At 47.0% G+C, this 15025-nt stretch overlaps 1 protein-coding gene and 1 long non-coding RNA gene across 2 annotated transcripts in view; one reads left to right on the top strand and one right to left on the bottom strand.

Moving 5' to 3' along the window:
* LOC146199075 (uncharacterized) overlaps nt 1–4778 on the top strand; it is a 58370-nt gene extending 53592 nt beyond the window's left edge. Inside the window, exons 2-3 of the long non-coding RNA XR_014704742.1 lie at nt 1634–1720; nt 4487–4778. This is a non-coding gene — a long non-coding RNA (uncharacterized LOC146199075). The remainder of the gene's footprint in view (nt 1–1633; nt 1721–4486) is intronic.
* Epac (Exchange protein directly activated by cAMP) overlaps nt 1–15025 on the bottom strand; it is a 747880-nt gene that overhangs the window by 437944 nt on the left and 294911 nt on the right. The window lies entirely within an intron of this gene.

Here is a 15025-nt window from a genome sequence, read left to right on the forward strand (position 1 = left end):
GACTTCTGCAGCCAGAAGACGAGTAAACTTTATCTCGAAGCAATTGGAATGTATGAAAACGCTGCGCAGCCGTTTGGACCAGCGTCACACAGCCTGTATTAAAATCGTGTTTGCTTCATTGTTGCGTCTCAGGCGGATACTTACTGCGCTCAACCGTTTTCCACGCCGATCTCTCTCTGAAATACGGAAATAACAGCTTGTATTACTGGCCATCGTGCTTATATTCCCTTAAAGAAACTGTGAAAGAATGCCCACTGATGACCGAAAACGTGACCGCTTTGCCTTAGCAACATTCAGCGCGAAGCTCAGCGATCCAGTTACAATCAGATGATACAAAATATGCATGTTTTTGCAGAATCAAGAATAAAAAAAAACGTACGTTTTTCATAAGTAAAGAGCAGCCGCTAGAAAAAGCAAAAAAAAAGTCAGTGCATTATTTATATAAACAGCGCGAACACAAAGACAAAGGACAAGATAAAAGAAAGCCACAGTACAAGCGCTTGTACTGTGGCCAGTTACAATCAGATGATACAAAATGCATCTCTTTGCAGAATCAAGAATTAAAAAAAAGGACGTTTTTCATAAGTAAAGGGCAGCCGCAAAAAAAAAAAAAAAAAAAAAAACACGTCAGTGCATCACTGCTAATACATAAACTGTGATTTCCAGTTCCTAACCTGCATGGTAGACTACCCTCGGATACCGCGTAAACGAGGAAACAGTCAGCCTCAAATTGCTACCGTATTCTCTAGAAGAGGGGAAACGATGCTCAGAACGTAACTACATGCATAAATGGCAGAGTGCGTTAACCAAATAATTGAAGAATGTCTGCCCACGAAAACGTATTAAACTCGAGGCGCCTGCGCGACCCGTAGACCCCGAGCCGCACTCGCGCGAAAGATGACACCTGGCGTCGAGAGTAGGAGAGCGCTAGCAGAGAGTAGGAGAGCGCTAGCAGTCTGTGTGCGAGGGTAAAAAAGTCTGGTCTATAAACAAGTTAGAAGAATTGCAAAACCGTGCTCTCAGATTCATCTTGTCGGATTATTCTCTTAGCATACCAGCGTCAAAGCACTGAGGGTGAGCGCCAAACTTGATACTTCTTCACATCGTCGTAACATTTCACGCCGCGCTCTCTTGCATAAACTTTATCGCTATGATTTGCATCATGATGATTTCTTTCAACCATAAGAAACAATGCATCGAATTCAGATATATGGCGCAAACAAACACAAACACAAGAGAAGATACACAACACACGCGCACACTACCGAGAACGCGATTTCTCAAAGTTGAACGCAGTTCATACCGGGCTACTTCTTTCTGGTACAATAGTCGACTGGAATAATCTGCAATCTCGTATAACACGAGAGAGCACCATTAACAAGTTTCAGAGGCTCCTAAAACAAATGTCTTTCTACCATTGATACTGCGTCTTCCATTTGTTTTATTCAGGCGTATATAGTGATTAATAGTTTACTTTTTACCAACAGTTGTCTTATCTATATAACGTTTTTTCTTGGGCATATGCAGACATTTTACTATAATCTTTACTATTATGATGTATTTATGTGTTGTATCTACCGCTTTCCTTTTTCGTTTGCTTTTTTTTTATTGCAAGCTTTTCTTCCCCTTTCAGTGGGGATTTGCCTTATCGCTTTTCGTTCCTCTTCGCGACATTCAAGACCAGCAGCAAACCACAACTGACCAATGAATGTAAAGTGCCGTAAGTATCCAATCTCCAGACGCAGAAAGAAAAGTCAGCACGTTGCTAATCGTATCATTGAAAATAGAAATATGAAAGCATTAGGTAAGAATGGCTCAAGAGGGATTTGGGAAGGCGGTCGGTTACTTTGTGCAACGCTGGCGCATTCCCTGATGTGCCTAGTAACTTTCACCAGGACAGCTGTGCGAAGCGAGAGAAAGGTAAAAAAGAGAAATTGAAGAGAAGAGGCCAATGAGGTCAGGTGGTGTTTCAAGGTTCTAGAAACAAGCAGAAAAGAAAATCTGCGTCATTTGCGAAAGGGATTACCGATCTTTCAGGTCTCCGTTTGGTTGCTGTTGTCCATCTGCTGTAGGTATTCTTTTTGATGAATCAATGGGGTATGACGTCTCTGAAGCTGTTCATTTGCCCCGAACAGATACACTCTTGGGCCATTGGAGTGTTCGCAGGCATTTAAAAATTAAAACAAGTTTCAGAAAGCTGACCACAGCGGAGAAGTCAGTTGCCTACAGGGCCCATAAGTTGCGATGAGGGCGATCAAAAAGGAATATCATATTCAACAGGAAAAAATACTAAATTACGGTCGTTTACATTAATGTCACTGCGTACGATGAGCGAGAACTCATTCGCGATGTAACTGTGTAAACGGTAGTCAAGGCACAGAGATTCTGGTTATGGCTCTGAGGAGAGGATACTGGGTTCATATTGAGTTAATATTGAAGTCATTACCTTTGCCTCTATAATCTACCATTTTATGCAGATTAGGCTTTTTAGAAACGTATTATGCTAACTTTTAATTTGTATTTAACTTTACTAAGCGTAGAGCCACGGTATAGCCACTTGACACCCTCGCGTACTGCGCGGTGGAGATAAAAGATCTATGGCAATACAAGAAGGTTAATACAGGATAAAACAACAAAGAGAAAACCGCTTCTAAGCACTAAAGATACCACTAATACAATATTCAAGGAAAGTTAGCAAAAACAGAAATGTTGATAGCATTAGCGAAATAAACACTTTTTGCGAAACATTTTTTAAAAACATCAGAAAAAGGAAAGGCCTGACGTGCCTTTAAAAAAATAGCTCTACGTGTTTTCTTGCGGGTGTTAGGTTTGGGTCGCGTGCGCCTGGGTAGCGTACCGCTGCCACCAGTTATTACGGTTGAGGCTCGCGTGCTCAGCCTACCGCTGACGCCAGTTGTTACGCGCGGCTCGCGGCCCCTCGGTAGCGTTGGCCTGGCGGCTCCGTGGACGGCGGACGGCATGAACGGTCCCAGCAAAGACGAGGCGTCTTCTAACGAAACAACAACCTTTACTACAACATCGTGAAGGAACGGGCAGAGAAGCTGACCCCAAGAGAATACAGACACGTTCACACAGCTGGTGTCTAGAGTCGTCTCAACGGCGCGTCAAAGTAGTATCTGTCTCAGCGGAGTCGGTCGCTGCTTTTTATAGGTTTTCCAGTTCACAGGGAAAGGGAAAACCCTCACAGGAAATGGAGAGCCCGACAAGTCTGGGCAAGATGGGATGACTCAATCGCAGGTGGTCCGACCGCATCTCCTCCACCTCCTGCAGACGGGCGAGGACGGCGCACTCTCCCCCGAGTTCCGGGCTTGGCCGGCGTTTGCACACACACGCACGCACACACATTTGGCGCGTGGCAGGATCACGTCGAGACTTGCCCGCGGGAGGAAGCATTGCGCGGCCGATGAACGGCGCCGAAATGGCCGATCCGCTCGCGGTTCTGCCTGTTGCTATGCGGTGGCCGCGTCAGCTGTCACCCTTGTCGGTGGAGAAACGTAACACGGGTCTTCAAAATTATGTAAACTGAATGGAGGGGAATAACCTGAAGCTTGAAAGCCGTCATATGTACCTGTATGTGGAGTGCTCTAACGGTACACATGGGACAAGACGCAGAATGTCATTGGCGTGTCAGTTACGGTCAGGAAAATGCGTTTAAACAAGAGTAATTATTTTTACGTTAGAATACCTGCTAGATTCCAGATTGTTGTATGTGATCCGCGACGCTTCGGCACTTCGCATGCAACGTCTATAATTGAATGCTTGTGTATTCGTCCGCCGCTGTGGCTGAGTAGCTTTGTCCTTTGGCTGTTGACCGCAGGGTAGCGATGTCGAGCCCGGCCATCACGGCGCATTCACACATAGGCAAAACACAAAAACGACCATTTGTCATGCCATGTAAGGGCACGGTAAAAACACCAGGCGTTCTAAAATGATCCAGAGCCCTGCACTATACTGTCCCCTCGCAGAACGCTGACCTTCGCGAACTGCACATGATTGAGTACTACGCCAACGCTGGAGTCGCCGCCAGTAAGGCTGATTGGCTAAGTTCAATCTCGTCACGTGATTGTGGACGTCCAACTTCAGGATGGTTTTCTAATAGGCATTGCAAACAATTTTGGCAGCCTCCTCCTGCTATAACCAACTGGCCTTAATCAGCACTCCTCATTGACTTGTGCCTGAATGGCGGCATACTAAAAAACGCTGCCGCACATGAAAACTACTGCGTTAACCATGAGTGGTCTCGTTTAGAGATTTTAGAATCGCGTACGTTGTCCTTCGCGTCATGTTGGTCATAAGAGCAGCACGAAGTGTGCTACTACTACTACTACTACTACTACTACTACTACTACTACTACTACTACTACTACTACTACTACTACTACTACTAATAATAATAATAATAATAATAATAATAATAATAATAATAATAATAATAATAATATTAATTAATAATTGTTGTTCACAGGAAAGGAGACCCAGTATTTGTCACACTTGTTCTCTGGACACCTGGCCCTCGCCGTAAGGGAAGGGAGGAAGGCGGGAGTGAAAGCGGAAAGAGAGAAAGGGGTTTCAATAGTGGAGAACTTCTATTGTCCCTTGGGATCTTCAGGGTGCACTGATATCGCACAGCACACGGACGCCTCTTCCTTTCGCCTCCACCGAAACAACGCAGCCGCCGGCGGTCGGGACCAACCCGAGTACTCCGGCACAGTAGTCGTGCTCTCAACCACTGCACCACCACGGCGGGGCTACTCGGAAGCGCAGTATGTGAAATTCATACCATGATTTATTTTCAAAGGGACGATATGCCATTCATTTATGGGTAAAAATTTTTCCTTAAAAATAAGAGTAAACGTTCGAACAGTCACATCTACTTCATTACCAATGTCAAACATGACGCGAGTTTCAGAACAGTGAACAGCGCTTAAGTTAGACGAAGAAAAAAACAAATAACGGACATTATCGTCATCAGCCAGAGTATACCCACTATAAGGCGAGGACCACTTTCATATTACTCCAATTAATCCGGTCGTGTACTATACTATACTATATCATGCATTACAATACCTTATAATACCATAAATACTATACCAAACCATACGGTACCCGTAGTGTACCATACCGTGCCATGCCATACTGCAAGTACCATACCATAACATAGCATGTCTTACGGTACCCGTATCGTACAGTACTGCATCATACCATACCATACCATACCATACCATACCATACCATACCATACCATACCATACCATACCATACCATACCATACCATACCATACCATACGTACAATACCATAGTACTCAAATTCCATGCCATTATAGTTTGCTATCCCAGAAATGTGTCATGGTGTACCCAGTACCATATATACATATATATTGCCACCTAGCGTTGCCAGGCGGCGCATGACTGAGTGAAGGACGACGAAGTGTCGCTTGCGGGTTTTGCGTCTGTGCTGCTCACCGCTGTTGTATCGGAGCTAACCCCTTGCTATTCTTGATATCCTCAATCACCTTGTACGTGACATTCTGGTGGAGCTGCTGGGTAAGATCACCTATGCAAGAGTCTCCATCTGAAAGACGTCGCGCCAGCTCTGTGCCATTGGACACCCCCGTGCATCGCTCAAGTCGACGGCTCCAGGGACTGTTACCGGAGTTTCAGCCATCACCCGCCGCCATGACATCTAGTGCTTCTGCTCAGCAGGTAAAGAGCGTCGCACCGGCCTGTAACTACACCTTGCAGGCCCCTTGGGTGCCGAAGTCTTTCCATGGTGACCTCTTTGAGGATTTGGAGGACTGGTTCCTTCAGTTCGAACGTGTCGCTGCTTTTAACCAGTGGGACGATACTGCCAAACTAAGGAACGTCTACTTCAGTTTTGAGGATGTCGCCCGGATCTGGTTCGAGAACCGAGAGCAAAATTTAACATCGTGGCGGGAATTCCGTCGTCAACTGCTCGAGGCCAACACTAGCGCGGATCGTCGCGAACATGCAGAACGTGTCATTCACTTTCGCAACCAGATGCCCTCAAGAGCCCTCTTTCGCCTATAGTTACGAGCCCGCCATTGCTGTCGGGGACCGAAAATCGTCCCACATATGCGGAAGTTCTGCAGAGTCAGGCTCCCCCTTCACCGCCACCCATTCCCGCGCCGCCTACAATTCCGCTGCCCTCGGTGCAACCAGTGCAGTACTTCGACGAACGTCCCCTGTCCCGACGCAAAGCCGACATTTGGCGCACGCCTGACCGCCGTCCACTCTGCTTCCACTGCGGTGAACCAGGCCATCTCTACCAGGACTGTCCTTATCGACGCCTCGGTCTTCACGGCTTCCGCATCAACTCGCCTCATCCCCGGTTTGGTCAACGACCCCGAGGTATTGAAGAGTACCTGGCGGAACAGCGTTCATCTCGTTCGCAGCGTCAGTCCCGCTCCCCTTCACCAAGGCGCTCATCGACGTCCACCCAAGGCTCCTCGCGAGAGGGGCAGGGCCGCTCGTCTAGCCCTGCTCGGGAAAACTGAAAACAGCGACCTTCGGGGGCGAGGCCGCTGTTAGTCGCTGCGTTGAAGACCTTCCGTCGTCGCCACTTCGATCCGACCGCGAGCTGCTGGTACCGTCCCCTAGGGAAGCCAAAAGCGTTTATCCGGACATTCCTGTTATTTTAGACGGTCGTACTACAGTCAATGCATTAGTGGACACCGGTGGGGATTATTCAATTTTGAGCGGTCGCATGGCGACTGTTTTGAGGAAGGTGCTCACTGCTTGGCCAGGTGTATACCTTCGAACCGCCGGCGGTCATATAGTTACCCCAAAGGGGATGTGCACGACTCGTATTCAGATTAACAGATATACGTTCGTTGTTAGTTGCGTCGTTTTGAGTGACTGGTCCCGTGACCTTATCCTCGGCATTGACTTTCTGCGAGAGTACGGAGCAGTTATCGACCTGCGATATAGACGCGTCACATTTTAGATGGGACAATCTGCCGAACGACAATCTGTCGAGCAGTCCTTGCAATGCCGCACTTCGCGTTTCCGCCGAGAGCGTCTCTCTGCCGCCGCGAAGCAGTGTTCTTGTGGAAGTTACCTGCGACGATTTCCGTGCCGGCGATGCTGTAGCGGAAGCGAACCATTCACTCCTGCTTGCTCAAGGTATCTGCGCTGCTCGAAGTTTATTGTCGCTTCACAACGGCCGGGCTGCACTCCTTGTCACAAATTTTTCTAATGAGCATCGGCACTTGTTTCCGGGAACTGTTATCGCTTTCGCTGATCCTGTTACGCACGATCCGGTCTGTTTTGCATCCACGGCAGTAGAAACTAACGAGCCATCTCTTGACAACATCGACATTAATTGTCACTTGTCGAAGGAGAAACGGCGGGCCTTAGAGCAACTACTGCTAGACTTCAAGCACTGCTTTGCTTCTTCCTCGAAGGTTCGTCAAACACCCATCACACAACATCGCATCATTACTTATGAAGACGCTCGCCTTATACGACAGCAGCCTTATCGTGTGTCTGCCAAAGAACGAGAAGTGATCCAGACGCAGGTTCAGGAGATGCTGGATGATGGTGTTGTGGAGCCTTCACAAAGTCCGTGGTCTTCACCAGTAGTCCTGGTCAAGAACAAAGACGGCACTCTTCGATTTTGCGTCGTCTATCGGAAATTGAATAATGCGACAAAGAAAGATGTATACCCGTTGCCGGGCATCGATGAGTCACTGGACAGATCGCGACGTGCGAAGTATTTTTCATCTATTGATTTGAAAAGCGGCTATTGGCAAATCAAAGCAGACGAAAGAGACCGAGAAAAAACCGCATTTGTCACTCCAGATGGCCTATATGAATTGAAAGTACTCCCATTTGGATTGTGCTCTGCCCCAGCTACATTCCAAAGGATTATGGACACCGTCCTCACTGGCCTCAAGTGGCATATCTGTCTTGTGTACTTGGATGACGTAGTTGTTTTTTCCGAAACATTTGACCAACACCTCGAACGCCTTCGAGCTGTACTGAAAGCGCTCCGTTCTGCTGATCTCACGCTGAAGCCCGAGAAATGCCACTTCGGGTATACGGAACCCAAGTTCCTTGGCCATGTTGTGAGCGCTGATGGGGTGCGCCCGGATCCCGATAAGACTGCTGCCGTCGCACGGTTTCCCGTTCGAGCTAGCAAGAGGGCTGTTCAGCGCTTTCTCGGCCTCTGCGCATATTATCGGCGGTTCCTTGCGGACTTCTCTCAAATTGCGGAACCTCTGACGCGCCTCACAAGGAAGGACACCTCCTTTGTGTGGAACTCTGTGCTGCAGACGGCCTTCTCTTTGCTTCGCGAGCGCCTTCAAACATCCCCTGTTCTGGCGCACTTCGATGAAGCGGCTGACACAGAGGTGCACACTGACGCCAGTAGTATCGGTCTTGGCGCGTTCCTTGTTCAGCATCAAGACGGGATTGAGCGATTAAAAGCCTATGCTAGCCGCACGCTTTCTCGCGCCGAAACGAACTACTCCACCTCGGAAAAGGAATGCCTGGCGACGTATGGGCCACTATGAAGTTTCGCCCCTATCTTTACGGCCGACCATTTAAAGTCGTCACGGACCATCATTGTTTGTGCTGGCTGGCAAATCTGCGAGACCCATCGGGACGACTTGCACGCTGGAGTTTACGGCTTCAGGAATTTGACATAACTATTGTTTATAAGTCAAGCCGCAAACACGAAGACGCTGACGCGCTGTCACGAGCCCCCCTTGACACTGACGATGCTGCAACCGATGGCGACAACGGCTTTCTAGGAGCTCTCAGTGCATCTGAGCTCAGGGATCGACAAAGAGCTAATCCAGACATCCTTCCATTCATCGATTATCTGGAAGGGCGTGATACGACGCTCCCTCGACGTCTATCTCGGCACATTGGTTCATTCTGTATGCAGCAAGGCGTCTTGTATAAAAGAAACTCCCAAAGCCAAGAAAGAGCTTACCTTCTGGTAGTACCATGCGAGCTTCGTGCGGATATTCTATTTGCTTGCCACGACGAACCGACGTCTGGTCATTTGGGTTACTCACGGACCCTTGCTCGAGTCCGCAACATGTAATACTGGCCAGGACTCTCCGCAACTGTGAAACGCTATGTAAGAAGCTGTCGCGAATGCCAGCGCCGTAAAACCCCGCCCCTGAAACCTGCCGGATTTCTCAAGCCCGTTAGAGGACCACGTATTCCGTTCGATCAAATCGGCATGGATCTCCTTGGCCCTTTTCCTTTGTCGCAGGCGGGAAACAAATGGATAGTAGTCGTTACTGACTACCTGACCCGATACGCTGAGACAAAGGCAATCCCTCATGCCACAGCTTCCGAAGTAGCCGAGTTTTTCATGCATAACATAGTCTTGCGGCATGGCGCCCCTTCGTATGTCATTACCGACAGAGGGACAGCTTTCACTTCGCAGCTCATGGACCACATATTTAAGTTGAGATACACGACCCATCGCAAGACCACAGCGTACCATCAGCAGAGCAATGGCCTTACCGGAAGGGTAAATAAGACAATTGCGGACATGTTGTCAATGTACGTCGATGTGCAGCACAAGACCTGGGACGAGGTGCTGCCGTACGTCAGATTTGCGTATAATACAGCCCAACAAGAAACAACGCGCTTCACACCATTTCGACTTGTGTACGGGCGTGAAGTTCAGAGCATGCTCGATTCCATGCTCCCGTGCCCAGATGATGACCAGCTTCCCCAGGTGCCCAGCAGTATGCCATCCGCACTGAGGAAGCCCGCCAGCTTGCCCGTGTGCACATCGGGCGGCAGCAGACCTCTGACGCGCACCGCTACAACCTCCGGCACCGCCAGGTTCACTACAAACCTGGGGACCAAGTCTGGGTGTGGACACCAGTTCGCCGTCCAGGCTTGTCAGAGAAACTCCTTTCCCGCTACTTCGGGCCGTACAAAGTATTGCGTCGTGTGAGTGACCTCAGTTATGAAGTTATTCCAGACGGCGCCGCACTTTCAAAACGTCGAAAGCCCAGCTCGGACATTGTGCACATTGTGCGGCTGAAGCCATACTACCAACGATAACGCACGGCCATCTCCTGGGACCACTCTCTTACTTTGCACACCGTTCTCACCGCCGTCTCCGCTTTTTTTCCATTTTGTTTTCGGAAGGGGAGCGGGTAATGCCACCTAGCGTTGCCAGGTGGCGCATGACTGAGTGAAGGACGACGAAGTGTGGCTTGCGGGTTTTGCGTCTGTGCTGCTCATCGCTGTTGTATCGGAGCTAACCCCTCGCTATTCTTGATATCCTAATTCACCTTGTACGTGACAATATATATATATATATATATATATATATATATATATATATATATATATATATATATATATATATATATATATATATATATATATATATATATATATATATATATATATACAAAGTACAATCCCCAATGCTTTCCTCGGCCGCGGCGACTGCTGGCTTCTTTCATTCATGTATTATAACGAGCACCCTCATTTCCGCTTTATTTATCTGCCTATATATATGTATATATGATTGCTAGTTGGTCGGTGTGTGGCAACTTCGCAAAGCTGCCTGAATGAGCGATAATGGCAGGTCAAAGACAAGAGTCATGCGCCAGAACATTAAAAGCATACACCCGAAAATTTCTCCGAAGCTCGAGCCTATGCTATTTACTCAGGCTCCTCAATTATGCTGCTTCAGCGAAATCCTTGAGCAACGGAAGACAGAGCAGGTTGAATGAAAAAAGGCTTCACTGTCAGGTAGCCGCGGCATTCCAGCCTACACATCACCGTGCGCATAGAACGACGCGCGCACGTGTGGTCTCCCCTATATGCAGAAGCGAAAAGGGCGCCGCAGCAAAAGTAGAAGCAGAAACCTTCGGCAGGCGACGAAAGAAAGCTTCAACGATAGACAGACGCGTGCTTCAGACAGCTCCGACATTGGCGTGGGCGTCGCGAAGCGCAGTCAGAGAGCGGACACAGCGAACATGTAGTCGGGAACTGTCAGCTGCTCTTTCACGTCACGCGAAACCTAGTGAAATAGAGGGTCAGTCATAGAAATGGCTGTAGAAGATTTTGGAGCCCGTATCTTTACAATTTCGCTTCGTTTAGCAAAAGTGATTAGTCTACTAGTTAGTATTGATTAGTTTATGTGGTTTAACACCCCAAAGCGACACAGGCTACGAAAGACGCCGTAGTGGATGACTCCGGAAATATCGACCACCTGGGGTTCTTTCACGTGCCTTGACATCGCACAGAAAACGGATGATTTGCTTTTCGCCTCCATCGAAAAACTGCCGCCGCTGCCGGGACTCGATCCCGCATCCTTGGGCACAGCAGTCGAGCGCGCCAGCCACTGCACCAGCGCGGTGCGGCTGTACTGGTTAGCAGTGACTTACTGTTTTGTTGTGAAAGGGCGCGATGCAAACGCCTAAACCCTTTACCGGTGACTAATAACACATAGTCTACTCAGACTGCGCTGCATTACGTACTTCTGCTTTTCCCAGGCACTGTGATACTCAATGGTGCTTTACAGTGCTCCGATGCGCCACACACCTCTCGCATTACAGTGAAGCGAAGAACGCCACCTTTGTACAGTTTTTACGACCTTAGCCTCTTTGTGCCTGATATCCTACGCGGCCTTTTCGTCTAACCTGAAAATAAAGACCGTGAAGACGCTGAAAGGAAAAACTCCCAACATTCACTGAAATGGGACGTCGGCTGCTCCGCAAAAGGAAAGCGAGCATTTCTTATGACGTCCGTTGAAAGAACGCGTCCACGGTAGGACCGACCGCGACGCAGCAGCAGCAGCAGACATACAACGCCGGCTGTCATCGTCAGCGGCCCTGCCTCCGCTATTCTTCTTTGTGCACCTTGTTGATGCCAGCGTACCTTCTCTGTCACGTCGTCTGTGGCGAAGTCAACACAAGCTGAAGGAAAATAAAAATACGCCCACGTGTGTCGCGAAGGAAACCTGCCTCTCGGAGACAGCTCTATCAGGCCATTGCACGTCCGTGAGCTGTTCATCGTACCTTCTTTTTTGGCGCATATTTTTCCGCTTTTTAGCAGGCCGAATTTTCTATAGTGAGGAATATAGAAGCGGCGTAAATTGAAAGACGGGACCTCAATATGTATGGTATGACAAAAACAAAATGAGCTATTGGTTTGTTTAGATTACAGTGACCAATTCTTTCGGACATATGTAGGCCCACGTTGACTGAATCAAGTTAACTTCACTTCCTCTTCTCAGAACTACCCTTCGGAAGGAAAGAAATACAATGGCGCTATAACTACATTGATATGTTGTAGCTGGAATGCAACCATTTTGTTATACTGCAGATTGTCAGCTTGTCCAGATGCACCGTTTCAGTAATCACAGACACCCGGTACTTTATGAGAATATGCAAAAAAAAAAATGTAAGTATTTGAAATAAAGGGCAATGTGATGTATCGAGGCTCACATTGAACGCTGTAAACGTGTTCTTTTTATCAAATGTGCGAGAAGAGTAAGGAAGTCAAATATTTTAAGTCAGGAAGGAAGGAGTAAGGAACGTATACAAGCAAAAAATTACTAGTCACGAACAGATACTATGGCTGGCTGCACTGTGTACATTGAAACTTTTTTTCTTTTAGCTTTATCTAGTGCATGGAACGATTCATTTACCAAAAAAAACAAAACAAAAATACAACTGGAGAAGCATCCCAAATAAATAACGACAAGAAAGGTAATTCCAGAACGTGACTAACAAGAGCTTAAAAGAATAGAGATCTAAGCTGCCAGGCAAACTAAATCACTTGACCGACATGCTTCCGTTCCAATAAAACCGCAATGCTAGCCTTTTCGAATTTTATAATTTTAAACAAGCCTTTCTTTTACTGCGAAAAATAAAGCAAAAACTCCGAAAACTCGCAAACAGCTTTTCAGTAAAAATGACGAGCGGCCCATTACCTTGGCTTTAACTTGAAAACTAGAACATTTGGTGCAGACCAAGAGTAGCTGCACATGAAGCAAGGAAAACGTTTCCAGCAGCCAGCAATGACCAAAGCGTTCTTCTTTACAGAAGAAACCAAAGGTTCTACTTTCGAAAGGACCACTTATGAGAGAATACCTGCTTTTAATCTGCCGCGAAGTCTTAGGCAACAACTGCGCGTTGAGTAAATTATTAGGTGAATAAGACAAATGGGGGCAAGCGTTAAAGGCCCAATAACTCATTTTGACAGCCCGACATCGTCAACGAAACGAAGCTGCTCTTCATGTCATGCTAATTAAAGTTGAACAGCAGTTTCTAGAGCTATCTCGGCTGATTTGAGCTCCAAAAAAAGCAAGAACGATAAGCCATTTCCTTACGACTGTCAGATTGAAGCTTTCGAGCAGCCTTCACACACTGAAGAAGACGCTAAATGGGGAAACTACGTTTTTGTATCCGCCATGTCAATTCTAGTGAACTGGCGGCGGAGTTAATCCGCCTGCGCTGTCGTCCAGGAACACAATGGCTCTTATTCTTGCAAGCTTTTCTTTAGGGTGGAGGGGAGGAGAGGTGTTCAGTAAGCAAGAAATGTGCACGCGTTTCGTAGTCCACATTGAAGAACAAAATTTCCGCGCAGACTTGGGTTACCATACTTTTTTACCCTTAAACATTCAGAATAAAAGTTAGAAAACAAACTTAATTTCTCGAAGTACTTGAGGAGAGCCTGTCTTAAAGGGGCTGGCGCATTAAGAAATGCCACCGGAATGTCTAGCAATGAAAGAATATTTTCACATAGGATGCCAAGCTTCACTTGCGTAATTTAGGAGTCATGAATTCAAGCTAGCGGGTAAATTAAAAACATCCTGAACCGCCAGGAAGGACGCAAGACAGCAATTAAACCCAAGAAAAAAATACAACTAAAAAAATTATCTTATTAGCCCCGGATTACTTAAAACACGAGTTTTATTTAAAGCCCTGATGGTGCAATTTGCGCAAAGGATCTGTGCGGGAATCTGGCCGCAACACAACCTTTGAAGCCTAGCCTGGTGTTGGTTCATTAAGCGCCGACAGCCACAAATTTCGGTTGTTGCACACGCACCATTAAACTCTGAGCTTTGCCCAGAGCGTAGCAATGACTGCGCTGTCAGCGGACAGTGGGAGGGCCCAATAAATATAATCAACGTAGTAGGCCGTGCGAATGGCAACGGGAAGTTCTGGAGAACGCTTCTTCGTAGGCCACAATAATGAAGATATTCCTAATTCCCATACAATATGGGTAGAAGTTGCTGTTAACACCAGAAACAGTGCAAAATCCCGCCGTGCCCAACCAAGAGCATTTAATCAGAAGCATGCAATAATATGGCTGCCGCGTTGACCCGACTTATCCATAATAATAAACGTTGAACGCCCGAGGAGTTGCAAATACGTGAGACCTAAAATTATCGCCGGCGATGTAAAGAAATAACAAAATCAAGCATGTTATGCAGAAATTACTGCATCCAACGCATGATAATAGATACGGTATCTGCGCTGCAGCTATAGAACACAGCGTAAAGATACTTTCTACCACGCGGTACTAGTGGCACAAAAAGGGCTGTTGGACGCCGAGGTCACTTGTCTACAAAAATAATTAACTGTTGGTGATAATTTGTGTGAGGTGAGCAGCCATTTGGTGCCGCGAACAAGAAAGTTTCACATCTTCATACAGGTGATTAAGCGGTAGAGAATCGCAAATTCGCGGGAACTTTCCAACAGCTTGGGTTCAAACGTGCGGCATGAACTTTTTTGTTTCGCTTATTATAATATTAGCTCAATTGACTGCCGCACACATACTGTATTTTTGCAATGTTTTTGTGGGCTGAACGCACTGACAGTTAAATGAAAACATCTAGAGCATTTGTTTGGACGAAGCTGAACAAATACGTTGCTCAATACTGTAGTCTTAAAGCTATGAAACTACTACTTTAAAGTACGATTTGGCGCAAATTACAAAAAATAAATACATTGTAGATAAATATGCATCAAAAACAATTTCGAT

Source organism: Amblyomma maculatum, chromosome 2 (genome assembly GCF_055883805.1).
Source record: "Amblyomma maculatum isolate TAMU_Amacu chromosome 2, ASM5588380v1, whole genome shotgun sequence".
In the NCBI taxonomy this organism is placed as follows: Eukaryota; Metazoa; Arthropoda; class Arachnida; order Ixodida; family Ixodidae; genus Amblyomma; species Amblyomma maculatum.